Source organism: Protopterus annectens, chromosome 10.part0, assembly GCF_019279795.1.
Source record: "Protopterus annectens isolate FY-2018-M chromosome 10.part0, PAN1.0, whole genome shotgun sequence".
NCBI lineage: Eukaryota > Metazoa > Chordata > Ceratodontiformes > Protopteridae > Protopterus > Protopterus annectens.
Window position 1 is genome coordinate 1,286,005,375 of NC_056744.1, and position 17,823 is coordinate 1,286,023,197.

Below are 17,823 nucleotides of genomic sequence, written 5' to 3' on the forward strand. Positions count from 1 at the left end.
GTTAATTTTACGAAATTTTTAGAAGATTTGCAAGGCATGAGGTTGAGTTACCACTTGAATGGGGAAGAAGTAGAAAAAGTAGTTAGACAAATTATAAGTCCAGATTGGCACATGATTTGTGGCACCTGAAATCCTCATAATGCAGAGCTTAAACCACTCCCACATAGTGATGCAGAATTAGACAATAGAGTGAAAGGTCTTACAGACCGAATCTCTGAGAAATGGAAACCTAGAGCAGATTGGACTTGCATTAACCAATGCATACAACAGGAAAATGAGACAATAGATGGGTACTATGCTAGATTATTGGAATGTTTTAATAATCATAGCGGTATGACAGTTCCTGAAAATCAAGTGAATGATTCCCCGTATGAACAACAATTGAAAAATGCATTTTTAAAAGGTTGCATTGCACCTATCAGCAGCTTCATTACGAAGCATATGATAGACCATCGAACAGGAAGGCTACAAGCCTTACTTGAATATGCTAGACATGCTGAAAGACATTTTAATAGCAAAAAGAAAAAGAAGGCACAAGTCTTCACTGCTGAAGACGGAGCTGAAGTATTTGTGTTACAGTCAGGCAAAAAGGGAAAGAAAAATGCCCAGGGAAACAAACAGTCTGACAAACTGTCAGAAGATTTTGAAGAAAGAAAAAAGAGAGGTGAATGCTTTAAGTGCGGGAAGAAGGGACATCTAGCGAGGGATTGTAAACAGAACAAAAAGGTAATCACAGAAGACAAGGGAGATGAGGACTGACTATATGATAGTGAAGATACATCATGCAGAAGTCAGAAATCATCAGGAGAAGTTAATAAACAGAAAACAAATGTAAATGTGATAGAAGGGATAGAGGAAGTGCAAGTAGATATGGAGGATGAAGAAAGTGAAATTTTGGATTTAGCATTATTGAGCCTGGAGCTCTACTTAGCAGATACGAAACCGGAAGTTACACTTCTGGTGGAGGGAAGGGAAGTCAAATTCCTGTGTGACTCAGGAGCGTCACGGACCCTGATACACCCCTCCAAGTTACCAGAACATTCAGAATCACCTGATTATATACTAGTGAAAGCTGCGAATGGACAGAGAATCACTTTCCCATGATATAGCAATAACTGTCCCTGTTTCAGGTATGACTCAAAGAAGTAAGATTGTTGTTTCTGCAAAATGTCCAGTGAACCTATTGGGTAGGGACCTTATGCAGATATTCGGCATAGCAGTAGTTCCAACTATGCAGGGTATGGAGGCACAGAGACAAATGGACACTTTTGTGGTGCGATCGGAGGGTGAAACTTTTTATTGGTACAGCCAGGACCTAGTTACGACTGGTCCAGGGGCAGTAACCGAGGAACTGATGAACGTAGCCATCAGTAAAACCCCCTCCCTTGACACTGATCGACAGCATTTGTTACACTGTACTCTATACTACTGTAATACACCAGGACCTGATAGAGAATATGAGCAAGAATTGTTCAGAAATCGTGCAACTAGATTAGTATTACGTACTTTGTATTGGGATACAGAGGGGAACAGTGTAGTTAGCTGTTCATTACCTCAAGAATTCCTTGCATTATATAGATCAAATCGATTACCACATGTCAGCTTGACAAAGAACAAGAATGTAAAATGGGCAGACTTAGGAGAAAAGGTAACAAGATGGGAAAAACAGACTGACTTAGAATTGTCAGAACAGGGAATACAGAAACAAAAGTTGAATTGGTTGACACAGACACACCCGGCTGTACACTTGCAATCTAGCGAGGACAGCTGATTAGCATTTTTATTAGAAGAAGAAGAGAAAGCCTTATGTGAGATATCAACAACTCTTTGGTCAACAGGCAAGTCAGACGTAGGACTTATTCGAACAGCAGGACCAGTTACAATTACACCAAAGTCGGCATTTAGGCCACAGAAAAGACAATACCCTTTGAGGAAAGATGCAGAAATAGGAATCAAGCCTATAATAGCAGCATTACTCAAAGAAGGAGTACTGGTAGAATCTCCTGATTCACCATGTAATACACCCCTATTTCCTGTTAAAAAGGCAAACGGGGAATGGTGGATGGTTCAAGATTTACAAGCTGTAAACAATGCAGTGATACCCAGAGCACCCATGGTGCCAGACCCACATACTTTGTTAAATGACTTAAAACCGCAACAGAAATATTTCTCTGTGGTAGATATCAGTAATGCTTTCTTTTCAATACCTATACATCCTGATAGTCAATACTGGTTTGCATTTACATTTCAGGGTAAAAGGTATACCTATACTCGACTACCACAAGGATATTGTGAGAACCCAACAATATTTGCACAAGAAATGGCTAGCAACCTGGCAGGGTTTACCCCACCAGGAGGTAGTCAAATTCTACTTTACATAGATGACATCTTGCTAGCAGCCCCCACCCAGCAGCAATGCAGGGAAGATACTGTAGCGCTACTGAAATTTTTAGCAACACAGGGACACAAAGTGAACAAAAGTAAGTTACAACTCTGGAAAAAGCAAGTTAGATACCTAGGATATGTGATATCCAATGAAGGTAGGATATTAGACGAGGATAGAAAGACAGCAATTTTACAAGCACCCAAACCAGCAACCAAGAAGGAAATGATGTCCTTCTTGGGGACAACTAATTTTTGTCGGAGTTGAATACCAAACTATGCTTTGGAATCTGCTCCACTGACTGACTTGATATATAAAACACCAATGGCAGTACAAGATTTGTTGCAATGGACACCCGAAGCAGAAATGGCTTTCTGTAGATTGAAGCAGTTAATAGTTTCTTCATTAGTTTTAGGACTCCCAAATTATCACAAACGGTTCTTTCAGACCATAGATTGCAAGCAAGGATATATGACATCAGTACTGACGCAACAACATGGGGATAAGCAACGCCCCATAGCCTATTATTCATCACAGTTAGACCCAGTGGCGCGATCTTTGCCTCACTGTGTACAAGCAGTAGTTGCAGCTGCAATGGCAGTACAGGCCTTGGCCTCAATGGTATTATTCCACCCTCTCACATTGAGAGTGCCCCATGCAGTTGCAATAATTTTACTGCAAGAAAAAGTAGCATATCTCTCTCCTGCTAGACATCTTTCATGTATGACTATACTGCTGAGCCAACCTCATATGACAATTGAACGATGTACAACATTAAATCCATCAACATTACTCCCAACTCCTGCGGATGGCACACCGCACAGCTGCCTGCAAGAGATTGAACAGTTAACCTTGCCTAGACAAGATCTTACAGATATGCCCTTGGATGATGCCGAGGTGACATATTACATGGACGGCTCATGCAGAAGGGGCCCTACAGGAAAGAATCTAGTGGGGTATGCAGTAGTTACAGATACTGAAATTTTAGAAGCCCAACCCTTACCACATAACTTGTCTGCACAAGCAGCAGAATTGATAGTTTTGACATAGGCATGTACTTTAGCAAAAGACAAATGTGTAAACATATATACTGATAGTATGCTTTCTCTACAGTACATGTATTTGCGCAACAATGGAAAAATAGGTGAATGATAACATCTAGTGGAAAACCAATTAATCATGCGCAGTTTGTTTTGGAATTATTAGAATCTATCCAGTTACCTACTAAAGTAGCTATTTGCAAATGTGTAGCTCATACAAAACAACAGGATAGAATTTCGAAAGGCAATGCGAGAGCTGATGCAGCTGCAAAGCAAGTGGCCTCAGACTCAGAAACTTTACTTTTAAATGATGAATTACAACCCTCTGAGATTTTAGATTTAGACATGTTGAAAACAATGCAGACACTTACTACAAAAGCAGAAAAACAAAAATGGGAAAAACAAGGCGCAATCCTTGAAAATGGACTGTACATTTCCAAAGAGAGAAAACCGATATTGCCGTCTAATTTATTTAGATATGCAGCTTTGTTGAGCCATGGGCAGTGCCATGTCTCAACAGGGGGGATGGTACAGTTAGTAAACCGAATATTCCAAACATACGGATTCACAAACTACACAAAAAAATTTTGTGCAGCTTGTCATACTTGTAACAAGCATCATGCACAAGGGGCATTTAAACCTAAGCAAGGAAGTTTTCCTATACCACCATATCCGTTCCATACTATTTGTATGGATTTCATAGAATTGAATAAGTGCAAAGGGAAAAAATATTGTCTAGTCATTGTAGATATGTTTTCTAAATGGGTAGAAGCTTTTCCAACTAAAAATCCGGATGCAGCAACAGTGGCAAAAGCCCTGATAAAATAAGTAATCCCTAGGTTTGGCATTCCGGAGAGGATTTATAGTGACAATGGCACACATTTCGTTAATCAGACAATCCAACAACTTGGGAAATTTTTTGGAATCTCCTTGAAAAACCATTGTGCCTACCACCCACAGTCTGCAGGACTGGTGGAAAGGTACAATGGAACCCTTAAAAGTAAACTTAGGAAGTTAGTTGACGAAACTCAGAAGAATTGGATATACTGTTTGCCTTTAGCGCTGCTGAGTATGAGAACGGTTCCAAATGTGAAGGGTTTGACTCCCTTCTAAATGGTTTTTGGGAGAGCATATCATGTGCCTCAGTGGAAAGCTCTCATGCCTGCAGAACAAGAGGCTGACAGTTCATTAGCTAGTTATATGAGGAAACTGTTAACAAATAAATCTGTTTTGTAGTTTAACTCTTTTTCAGATAAAGAACAGACCAGACCGGTGGAAGCAGTTTTGGCTCCGGGAACATGGGTGTGGCTAAAAGTGATGAAGAGGAAGAATTGGGCGAGTCCAAAGTGGGAAGGACCATACCAGGTACTGTTGGCAATGCCTACTGCAGTCAGAGTGGCTGAGAGGACGTCCTGGGTCCATTTGACACACTGCAAACTGGTAAAGAACTTTCAACTTGATAAAAACTTTGTGACTGATATACAACAAGGGCAAAATGGCCAAGAACAAAACGAATAGAAATGTAGATCAACCCCAGAGATGTTGCATAATCATTTTGTTGAGTATACATTTATTAACTATAGTTGTGACAATTTTCCTCTTGTTGTGGTTTTCCTACACTCAACCACACAAGTGAAAGTGGGAAGACGTGACGAAACATCTATAGACTGGCATCCAAATTTTAACACATACCTAGCCATGAAGCGTGTATATGCAGAGACTATGAACATTTCAAATTGCTGGGTTTGTACAGCTATACCAACAGCATATGGAGGACTGATAATGTCTGCTGTCCCTCTGGGGATAAATGAGACTTGGGAGAATTTACTTTTTGACACAGGGACTGTGAGATCACAGGACAAAATAGCTTTGTTTTTACCTATCACACAAAAGGGAATTGTATGTTTTTATAAGAATGATACTCTCCAGGTGGGCATGAGCAATTGTAATATAACGATATCTTATCGATGTTATATTAAGACTAGTAATGGCAATACTTTTTGCAATACTAATTATGACTCATATTTGAACTCAGTGAAAACAACCATGAATGAAATTTGCAAGAATACAATTTTATTTAAACAATTGTCAGTTATAGACCAGAAAATGTTTCATGCAGGGTTAATGCGTATTAGTACTAAAGTAGAAAATTGTTATTTTATTTGTGGGAAAAAAGCATATAAATGGCTACCTGAGAATTGGTCTGGCGGTTGTTTTTTGGGTTATCTGGTTCCGGCTATAAGACATACTGCAGAATTACCTTTGGGTAAGATACGAAACGTGAGAGAAGCAGCCCGAAAACCTAAAGGTCCAGTCGAGAAACCTGTAAATCCAATAGGACGGATCAAAGCTGGCTGGAAAGACCATAATAACATAAAGGACAAAAGCAAATTAACTCATATGGACTTGAGTGACAGTGTTATATCTTGGGCAGGAATATTCCCAGCATATGGAGCAGTCAAATCAATCTGGGAATTAAGGAAGCTGTCGAAACTTCTCGAAGTAATGAGTAATGCAACTTTTTCTGCCCTAGAACTGGTGACTGATGAACTGAATGCAATGAGAACTGTTGTGCTACAAAATCGAATGGCTCTTGACTTCACCCTAGCGGTGAGAGGTGGTACGTGCGCGCTTATCAAAGAAGAATGCTGTGCATACATACCAGACAATAGGCATGAAATTAACAACCACCTAGAGGTAATTCAGCAAGTATCAGCCATGACTGAACCAGGCCCAAACCCACTGATGGACTTTTTCCAGAATCTATTTGGGGGGTGGGGTTCCATCCTAATGAATATTCTGATTGCTATTTGTGTGGGTATACTCCTAATAGGAGCATGTGTTTGTTGTGGAATTCCCTGCATGAAAAGATTAATCAAAGATTTTATTGATGTATCTGTTACTGAAACTTTGTACCAAGATATTGAGATTGAAAAATTGATCTCAGACGAAACTTTTTCAGAAGTATAGATCAAATGACTCACCTAGCTGAAAATCCTTGGTGGAAGAGGTTAGGAGATGAAATGACATTATGCATACTTCAAAATAGAATAAAAAGTATTAATAGGAGGGAAAATGTTAGAAAAATATGTATTTGAATATATGTGAAATGCTAGTTTAAAAGCAAAGTAGTATGTAATGCATTTTATTCTATTAATGATATAACAAAAAGGATGAATTCATGTGTAATTACAAGAAGTTTTGAAACTGCAGTGTGGCTTGTAGCAAGTTGACCTCTGACCCTGGCAGCTGCTAGCTCAGCAAGTCTTAATGTTTATGCTTTTCACAAGTGATTATCTGCTGGGTCAGGAAATTAAATATGTGAAATAATGAAATCTTCTGCTCTTTCCTGCTGGGATGATTTGGCCTTGTGTATGTGTTACTAAGATAACACGCAGCTGTTGGGAAAGTGTTACAGGTGAACAAAGAAGTGTACTAAAAGACTGAATCTGCTATTGTATTCAAACTGATGTGAAACCTTGAGGAAGTAACTTTACAGAAAGACATTATGCATGACCAGGTGGATAGCAAGGCCGTATTTTTACCAGAGGAAAACCTTTTTTAAATATACAGCATCAGCAGTATTTTATGAATAGAGGACTGTAAGCTAAAGTGATGTAGATGCCCTGTGACATACCACGTCAGTAAGGTGGGCACAACTTGAATGTAAAGACTATAAAAATTGTATACTTCCTGTTTCATGTTAGACAAAATTCTGTACTTGTACATTTTTTGCCTCCTGATGTACACTAGTAAACTTTTGAACCTGAACCTCCTGTGTATTGATCTCTTGATTTTATTTAACACTTCTGCAGCAATGACCTAGCAGAAACTCCTTCTGACAGTTCTGAAATTCCCGTCTTTGGTAAGATCCTTGACTAATTAGAAGATTTTTCTTTTATTCCACATCTTAAAAGGTCACCTGATTTTTTTTTGACTGGAGCTGTAAAATGCAGGGAGGTAATACTGAAATAGTTGGCTACTTTGTATGGGGATTTTGTGACTGTGTCACTTGCTGAACCATGCATTGGCCACCATCAAGTCATGTGCCAGACAGAAGTCTGGAAAGGCCTCTCTTTCTTTATTACAGTTGCCCCACCCATATGGACCCAGGCAGTCCTCAGATCCTGATCTAGCTGTCCTGATAGGAGCATTCAGGTCACCCTTTATCAACATCAGCTCGTGTTGTCCTGCTTTATTTAGTACATCCTGCAAATTCTGTCTGAATGCAGTTGTTGGATTGACAGTTTACATAATAAAGGTCTTTGTCCCTCATGCACAAAGTACGAGTTCAATCCTGACCACCAGACAATGCCTGAAATACGTATGTTCTCAAAAATTAAATAATGGTGCCTATCAGGGAAAGCATTGGAAAGACTAGCTAATTTAGGCACTAACTGTGATAAGGAGTATCCCCTAGAGAGAAGAGCACAGATTGTATGCTTGCCATGTCAGGGACAGTCACTCAAACATGTAAAAATTGTCTTTTGGCGATTTGGTTACCATGACTAATATCAATCACTTGCACACATTTGTATAACAAATTGTCATAAAGACATTACATTTCTTACAATTTCAAGAAACTTTCATAAGTTCTAACTAGGTTGCCCATTAGCAATTAGCAATTTCAGAGATTTATGTGATGACCAGTAATAAATAAATCTTATATATATATATATATATATATATGGATCTACTTCTGTTAATTGACAACACAGTTTGTCGAGTAACAGAAGATCAGACCCACTTAAGCGAAAGTGCACTATATCGAAAGTGCAATTTCGCTTAAGCTGGTTACAGTGGGGATAAGGATATATATCCTTTTCCCCACTGTAGTGCGATCTCAGAGTTGGTATATTTAAATAGGGGTGGGGTGTAGGGGGCTTGCCTCCTCTACATAAACAGTTTTAATTATTTTTGTTATTTCACGATCGGCTTAAGCGAAAGTCCACTTTCGATGTTGTGCACTTTCGCTTAAGTGGGTCATTATGTTTCTTGTTCAATATTTTGTAATTTTGATCAAGAAACATAGACCCATATGTGTGTATATATATATATATATATATATATATATATATATATATATATATATATATATATATATATATATGTGTGTGTGTGTAATTTTGATCAAGAAACATAGACCCATATGTGTGTATATATATATATATATATATATATATATATATATATATATATATATAGATAGATAGATATATATACATATATATACATATATATATATATATATATATATATATATATGTGTGTGTGTGTGTGTGTGTGTGTGTCTGTGTGTGTACTGGCAAAACCAGCCAAAGGTGGCAGTACCATAACAAAAAATATCGGGAAGAACAAACCCTCATTTGATTTTGTGTAGACAAATTTTTTCATTCCTAATTCAAAGGATTTAGTAAATCACACAAAATTACCAGGTATGGTCAATTGAAATTCACCATATATCACACACGGTTAAAAAAAATCATCAACAGCTAGGTACATTATACACAGTGGAATTCTGCAAATAATAAACTGAAGATATCAACACAGGGAGAAAAACTTAGATGTGCAGATAAATCGAAAGGAAATGTAGAAAATAAGCACTTCATTGATGACTTTGTATAGAAAATTGGGAAACAAAGCAAAAGGAATAGAAACACCACCAAAAAAAGAAGAAATAGATAAATTTTGGAGCCATATCTATGAAGACCCTGTGGAGCATAACAAAGAAGCTGAATGGATAGAAGAAATAATGGAAATAGTAAGACGTTCAAATGCAAGAATATGAAATCTGATGAAGTAATGTCTAGAGAAGCTGAAGCTAAATTAAGATAAGCTCCTAACTGGAAAACCCTAGGCCCAGATGCAAAATTTACCATGGTAGTAGAACAAAAAGGCAACAAAAGAAAGTCACATGGGACAAAGGATCATTGCTGTTAAAGTCATAATGGAGAATTGTAAAAGGTGAAGATGTCATGAATAGATTATAAAAAAGCATTTGACAGCAGCCCACATTCACAGATAAAGGAGTGCTTACATATATATATGATACACCTTACAGTGATCAATTACATTACAGTGACTAAGAAGCTATAGAAAATCACTTTGCAGCTAATCCATGATAAAGGATAAATTATTATCTCTGGGATAAAAATTCAAAGGGGAATACTACAGGGTGACTTTTTTGACTTTTTTGCTTTTTTGTCTTGCCCTTAACCCATTAAGCTGCTTACTTCACAGATTCAGTCATGGTTACTCACATAACATACTTTTCAGTCATTGTCCAGTCATCAGCATATACATATGTTATGTATATGCCATAGAGATGAAAACACACAGAGTCCAGAATAGTGCTTTTAAACCAGCTTTTTGTGTCAAAACCATCAAGGTTACAGTACCATTGCAGAGTTATGGTAGGGTCTTTTGCTATTTGCTGCAAAGTAGGCAAAGCAAATATATGACAGAGAGGTGTGCAAGGAAAAGTGTTTACAGATCATAACCTAGGACCTGCTTTGTCATTTCAGGCACAGTAACCCCCTGCACCTCTGAATGTCTGCCACCTCCACCCTCCAGCAGTGTGCAACCGAAAAAAAAAGGCAAGAGCATTTGGAAATGAATAAGGCAAGAGCATTTGGAAATGGATGTGAGACAATAAATGATAAAATTATAATTTATTTATTTTTATTTATTTTACATTTATTGGCTGGAATAGTCCGGCTGGGTGTGAGCTCATTTTCATTGGAGGTCCGGAGAGAAAAGCTCCAATAAAACAACAGCAACATTGATAGGTACAGTGTCGGTTTTACATAGAATTTAACAGAAATATTTAGAGACAACAAAGAAAGTACAATATACATTAGGCACTTAAGTGAAAAAGTGAAAGTTATTACAATATATTAAAGTCGTATATATCTATATATATATATATATATATATATATATATTTTTTTTTTTTTAAGGGCAATGATCCATCCATGAGCAGACATATTCAGAATATGGTTATATTAACAGTAATGAATGAATAATAGCTTACATGAGAATGTCTGCATACAAATTACACAAATATGAAAAAACAGCATACATTTCAGTCTTCCACTGCTTAGGCTGATTGTCTCTGACTCCTTGTTACTCTGTATCATGTAAAGAAGAAATGTGAGAAACCTTGAGACCCTACATGTTCTACTGCGACACCCCTAAATAAGTAACGTAATGGGGACTGATACAAAGTTGTAATTTTAAATTAGTCAGCTGCAGACTATAAAGCTAATAACCTCACCAGAAAGCTACAGCTAAACATTCACATTCACGTTAGTTACCTTCAAAAGGACTATCTTGGTATTACCCATTGCACAGACAAACATACACAAACACTTGTATGAACATTTTTCTACATGGATATGTGTGTGTGTGTGTGTGTGTGTGTGTGTGTGTGTGTGTGTGTGTGTGTGTGTGTGTGTGTGTGTGTGTGTGTGTGTGTGTGTGTGTGTGTGTGCATGTGTGTTATACACATATACATATATACAGTGGATATAAAAAAGTTTATACACATATACATATATACAGTGGATATAAAAAGTTTACATACCCCTGTTAAAATGCCAGGTTTTTGTGATATAAAAAATAAGACCACAATAAATCATTTCAAACCTTTTCCCACCTTTAATGTGACCTATAACCTGTACAATTCAATTGAAAAACAAACAAATCTGTTAGGGGAAAATATATAAATAAAAAACATACAATAAGCTGGTTGCATAAGTGTGCTCACCCTTAAACTAATACTTTGTTGAACCACCTTTTGATTTAATTGCAGCATTAAGTCTTCTTGGGTACACACCTGCCATCAATTAAAGAGACTGATTAACCCCAAATAAAATTCAACTGTCCTAGTAGCATTTTCCTGTCATTTACTCAGTTGCCTGCTACAGCAAAAGCCATGGTTAGCAGAGAGCTTACAAAGCATCAAAGGGATGTCATTGTTGAAAGGTATAGGTCAGGACAAGGGTACAAAAAAATTTCAACAGCATTGGATATATCATGGAACACAGTGAAGACAGTCATCAAAAAGTAGAGAAAATATGGGACAACATTGACATTGCAAAAAACTGAACATCCCTCCAAAATTGATGAAGACAAGATGAAAACTGGTTAGGGAGGCTGCCAAGAGACCTACAGCAACACTGAAGGAGCTGCAGGAATTTCTGGCATGTACTGGTTGTGTACTATATGTGACAACAATCTCCCATATCCTCCTTATGTTTGGGCTATGGGGTAGGGTTGCAAGACAGGAGGCTTTTCTTATACAGAAAAACATCCATGTCCGGCTAAAATTTGCAAAACAATACACCAAGTCTCCGAAAAACATGCGGGAAAATGTGTTACTGTCTGATGGGACCAAGGTTGAACTTTTGGCCACAATTCCAAAAGGTACTTTTGGTACAAAAATAACACTTCGTATCACCAAAAGAACACCACCCCCACAGTAAAGCATGGTGGTGGCAGTATCATGCTTTGGGGTTGCTTTTCTTTAGCTGGAACTGGGGCTTTAGTCAAGGTGGAGAGAATTATGAACAGTTCCAAATACCAGTCACTTTTGGCCCAAAACATTCAGGTGTCTGCTAGAAAGTCGAAGATGAAGAGGAAGTTCACCTTTCAATACAACAATGGTCCCAAGCATACATCCAAATCAACAAAAGAATGGCTTCACCAGAAGAAAATTAAAGTTTTGTAATGGCCCAGCCAGAGCCCAGACCTAAATCCAATAGAAAATCTGTGGGGTGACCTGAGGAGGGCTGTGCACAAGAGATGCCCTCACAATCTGACAGATTTTTGAGTTTATCTATAATTCCAGAGTGGGGGATGGTGTCAAAAGTCTTGGAGAGATCTAGATAGGCTGTGTGAACCACCTTACCCTCATCTATGCCTTTGGTGACTGCTTCAGAGAAGTCTATAAGGTTTAGGAGACATGATCTGCCTTTTACAAACCCGAACTGGATGGGGTCCAGAGTTTGGAGATTACCAATGTCTTTGTTTATAAGTTCCATGATGATACATTCCATGGCCTTGCAGACCAGACTCATTAGGCTAATGAGGCAGTAGTTATCGGGGTCCATGGTGGCTCCCATTTGTGGAGTGGGATAACCGTCGCTATGCATAATTCAGTGGGCACAAAGCCTGAGGTGAGGCTATGATTGAACATGGTGTTTAGGTCGGGTACCAGTTCATTCTATAGTTCATGTAGAACACAGCCTGGGATATTGTCAGGTCCCATGGATGCTGTGTTCTTGGCTTCGGAGAGTGTGTTTTTTACCTGAGCAGCAGTGATTACAGGAACATTGCATTCTTCCAGTATAGAGATGGGCCCTTTAGGGGCTGAAAGTGGAGTAAAGTTAGCACTGAACCTATCTGCCAGGATGATGGCAATATCAGTTGGTTCTGTATATTTAGTGCCATTGTGCTGTAACTCAGAGCAGATCTGAGTGTTGCCATTCAGATTCTTGACATAGCTATAGAATGATTTGTGGTTGTCTTTAGAATTAGTGGTGATTTTGTTTTCGTAACTAGCTTTGGAGGATTTTATGAGGGATCTCAGCTTCTTACTGAGGCTGACCAGTGAGTTCCTCCAATCATGGGATTTTACTCTTTTTTGCAACAGTTTATTTCTTCTGTTGTAGAGTTTGTTTATGGCAAGGGACCACCAGATTGGCTTCCTTTTTTTCGAGGATAGCATCCTGGCTCTGTTAGGGGTAGCACGATCCATGCAGTCGTGTAAGTGCTTATAAAGTGCATTTGTGTAGGATTCAGAAGTTGTACCTCTATTGTCCATCTGCATGGGTGTTTTGTCTTAAGAAGTGTGAAGTTGGCTTTGGAGAATGGGGGGGTGTGGCGGGATGTGGATGTCTAGAGTGACTAGCTTGTGGCCGGATCTGACCAACAAGGAATTGACCTCTGGTGTGGAACACTGGTCGGCCATGTTGGGAATGACCAGGTGTGAGATATTGCTGCCCCTGGTGGGGGTGTGAATAAGTTGATCCAAGGCATTGGAATTTATGAATTCCAGAAAATGTTGAGCAAAAGAGTTGGTACATGAGTAGTTTTCCCAGTTAATGGTGGGGTAGTTGAAATCGCCCATTATTAGGGTGCTGGATTGTACCCTAATATTTTACAGTGTATCAAGAAATGAGGAGTGGAAATCCTGGGGCATGGTGGAGGATCTGTAGGAAGTTACAATTTGGATTGCGGTCTTGCCGAGAGCTAGTTGCACTTGGATAATCTCGGATGCATTATGCTGAGCAACTAGCCTGGAGGTGTGGATATCCTTAATGAATATGGACACGCCTCCACCTTTAGTGTTTCAGTCCAGGTTAGGTGGCTGAAATGTGTGGTATGAATTATAGCCTGGTAATGCAGGGGTTCTCTCTGGAGCCTTGAACCAGGTCTCTGTCACTGCACAGATGTCGATGTTCTCCATTTTAAGGAGTGCATCGAGTGAAATGCATTTTGAGGTTTAGACTTCTAGCACTGAGTAGCATTACCCTCAGATTTTTCTTGCTTGTACCTGTTACGGTGGTGAATTTGTCATTTGAACCTTGCCTAAAAAAGGCACTATAGGGGTAGCAAGAGCCTTAGCTAGTATATGGAATCCCAACAGTGACAGGTGCAGGCCATCTCTGGCAAAGCATCACGGTCTGTCGATCATGTCATTCCAGGCAGACAGATACTGGATCCCCTTAGAATGACACCAGAAGCTTAGCCAATTGTTGAAGTCAATCATTTTGACCTTGTACTGTGGTATCATTCTGGGTGATGACAGGATGCTACTCAGGGCTAGGGTCATACCTGCCTGGGCTACAAGATCGGACAGTATTGCCCATCCAGTCTCAATACTTATAAATAGGTCACGTCTGGCATCCCATGTTCCTTCTCTCTGGAAAAAGTCACATTATCCCTCAGCACAAAGGAGAAACAGTGTCATAGAGGTGCTCTGCTTCACATGAATTGGCAGCCTATTCCAAAGATGTGGCAGATGCTGGGAGACAAATCTGTCCCTCCAGCACATCCTATTCAAATTGCAGGCCATATTTAGGTCCCTGGAACATGTAGCTCTAGTCCAATGTGATTTACAGATGTTCAGCAAATTCATTAGGTTTGGGTTGTAGATTGCTCTTTAAGCCAGGCATAAGTCTCCCCTAGAAGTCTATAGGATACTGAGTGTGGTGACAGAGACTTATTCAGTCTGAGTAAGGCACATGCTGGAGTCCCTTGATCTTCTTAGTTAGAAACCTCTGAGGTCTCTCCAATTGCTGAAGGTGCTTTGTACGGTACATGCCAAAAGGGGCATTATACTCAATTATGAGCCTGATTAGTGACATAATTGCATCTCAAAACTGACACAATCAGTAGTTTAGCAGGGCAGTGTATAGCAGATGATAGCAAATGAGCCAAGATAAATAGTCCTGGTTGTATAATGATAATCCCTGCAAGATGCAAAGCACCTACAAGTGAGTCATGATGAGTCCATTCCTCAAAACTTGTTTTCCCACTGCTAAAGCCACATTTTGCCTTATTTTCTACTGAATCATCATTATGTTTTTGAGTTGTATTACCACTTGCCTCATCAGATTCATGGGGCAGGCTGCCAACAGCCCCCTCAAAAAAAATATGTTCCTGCATACAGTTTGTGAAGTCATACCATTTTGTAACCATTGTCAAAAAAATTTTGAAAATGGTAGTGTCCAACATGAATTTTAACTTTCTTAATAAACATTCATGTATTGCCACCAAAAATTGGGTTAATTTTCAACATATTAGGCAGAAAACATAATAATAACAACTCTTTTCTCTCTCAATCTGTAGGTTATATCACTCCTCCAAAGCAAAAAATCTTCAAATCTTACTATATGCAGTGAGGTTACCTGGCTATGACCACTGCCCCCCCCCCCCCAAAAAATAGTGCACTCTCTCGTTTATAATATTGCTTGCCTGCACACCAGTCTATATTGTCAACTTTTCCTTAATAAAGGCCAAACAGTATGCCCCTCGTCATTGTCTGGAACCCCCTATTACTTGGATATTTTCCCTTATTGCTCTGTCCTTTTAAACCAGTTTGTATATCCCTGAATAACATAATTTCCAAACTAACATAACACTCCTTCAACATCTTCTTTTCCTGTTGTAATAACACAATGGCATCCAAATGATTGTGCAATAGAGTTTCATTTTGTTCACTTTTTCTATAAATTATCCAACTTAGCATTACCGTTTTGAATTGCAACCAGACTTTATTCTAATGATTCTTTTGAAAAGTCACCAAACTGAAATATTCCCCAACTTTCAAAAAAGGCAGTTGCTTTCATTTTTTGATTAACTGTGTAGTCAGCCAATAGGACCAAAAAGCATTTAAGCAGCTTTGAGCACCACAATGATTTTTTAACTGCTTAGCAGCTTTCATCATAAATGCTGAAAAACCTTTCCCTTAAACAGTGTACCATTGATTTTAAGTAGGGAAATATGCTCGTTTTAGTCAATTTATAGCAGTTTATTTCACCAGCGACCAGAGGGATCAACTGCTCTGCACAATAGGAGTATGAGATCTCTGCTTCCTCACTAGTTTTTATTTTACCACCTTCCAAAAAAGAACATTACATAAGTTGTGAAATGGAAAAATATATTGGTATTAACGCTTTGTTTGATTATTTGTAGAATCCAATTAACCATGACTATTGAAGCAATTAGGGATACAGACAATAGGCAAGAAGGGGCTGGAATTCATTGAAGAAAACTGGCAAAAGAACCAAGGTATTGGGAGCAAATAACTAGAGAGGAAAAGGTAATATAATGGGAAGAGGCCAAGAATTTATTTGGAATGCAGGCTAGAGATTACCTTCCCTATCAAGGATCGATATCAGAGTATAGGCAAAGAGAAAGAAATAGGGGAATCCTAAGTGAAAGACCAGCACCAGTAGGGTTTAGTAGAATCTAGAACAGAAGTTGCTGTTAAGGGAGCAATTAACAAATCATACAACATATTACATGATAACTAAGAATCAAGCAAAACAGGTTAGAAAGGATTGGGAAAAGAGACTGGATAAGCAATTCACAAAGAAACAATGGGGAAGGGGATATATATATATATATATATATATATATATATATATATATATATATATATATATATATGTCTCTCAAATATGCAACAAAGTCTAGAAGATTTAGCATCTTTGCTTGGAAGTATTTACATAGGTATTTTATATCCCAAGTGGACTCTAAAGACTTTTTCCTCAGTTAGACACCAAATGTTGGAGGCGTGATGGGGAAGAAGGAAGTAATTAGGAACTAACTGTTCTCATAGCAGGGTGGAGAGAAATCCATATCCCAGATGACTGGAGAATAAGTATACTCATGCCAATGTACAAGAACAAAGGGGACATCCACAACTGTGGGCAGTACAGAGATATCAAACTCCTGTCACACTGCATGAAAGTTCTGGACAGGGTGATTGATAAATGGATTCACAGAGCACTAGACAGTAAAACGGGAGATAATCAGTTTGGATTCAGATCAGGATGCAACACAACTGACCTCACATTTGCAGTGAGACAGATAGTTCAGAAGAAGCTAGAAATGAGGAAAGAGTCAAATTGGGCATTCCTAGACTTGGAGAAAGCGTATGAACAGGTGCCAAGAAAAGCTGATTTAGGCAATCCTGGGGTGGTCTGAACTTCCAGAAACATTGGTAGAGTTAGTGCAGGCTATGTATAAGGACCCGATGACTCAAGTACGAACAGTGTTTGGTCTCACAAAGTGGTTCCCAGTGGAAGTGGGTGTGCATGGGATTCAAGTAAGGTGTACAAAACACTGGTGCAACCTGTATTACAGTACTGCACAGAAATCTGGGCAGTAAAGGTAGAGCAGTTGAGGAAGCTAGAGGTGAGTGCCTGAGGCAGGTGCTAGGATGCACAGTGATGGACAAACAAAGAAAGGAGGACATAAGAGCAGAAGCCAAAGTAGCTCCAACTGCAGAAAAGGAAAAACAAAACAGATTACGGTTGTTCAGGAACATGTCGGGAAAAGCAGAAAACAATTTAGTGAAAAAGATTTGGGACGGACAGGAAGAAGGCAATGGAAAACAATGGCATTCAGCAAAGAGGTGGATGAATTTGTGACAGAAGATCTGTGAAAGTCAAGCATGAGTATTGGGGAAGGCAGGAGTGTGACACTGAACCGAGTGAGATGGCAACAGTTAAAACACGCTGACATCATGTAGAAAATGGGAAAAAGGGGGTTGATGATGATGTGTAGGGTTAGGGTTGGGGAAAAGGGCAGCACCAAAAAAACACTCTTATAACACTGGCACTACAGAAGACACACTCGGACAGACAAACGTACAAACAACACCCG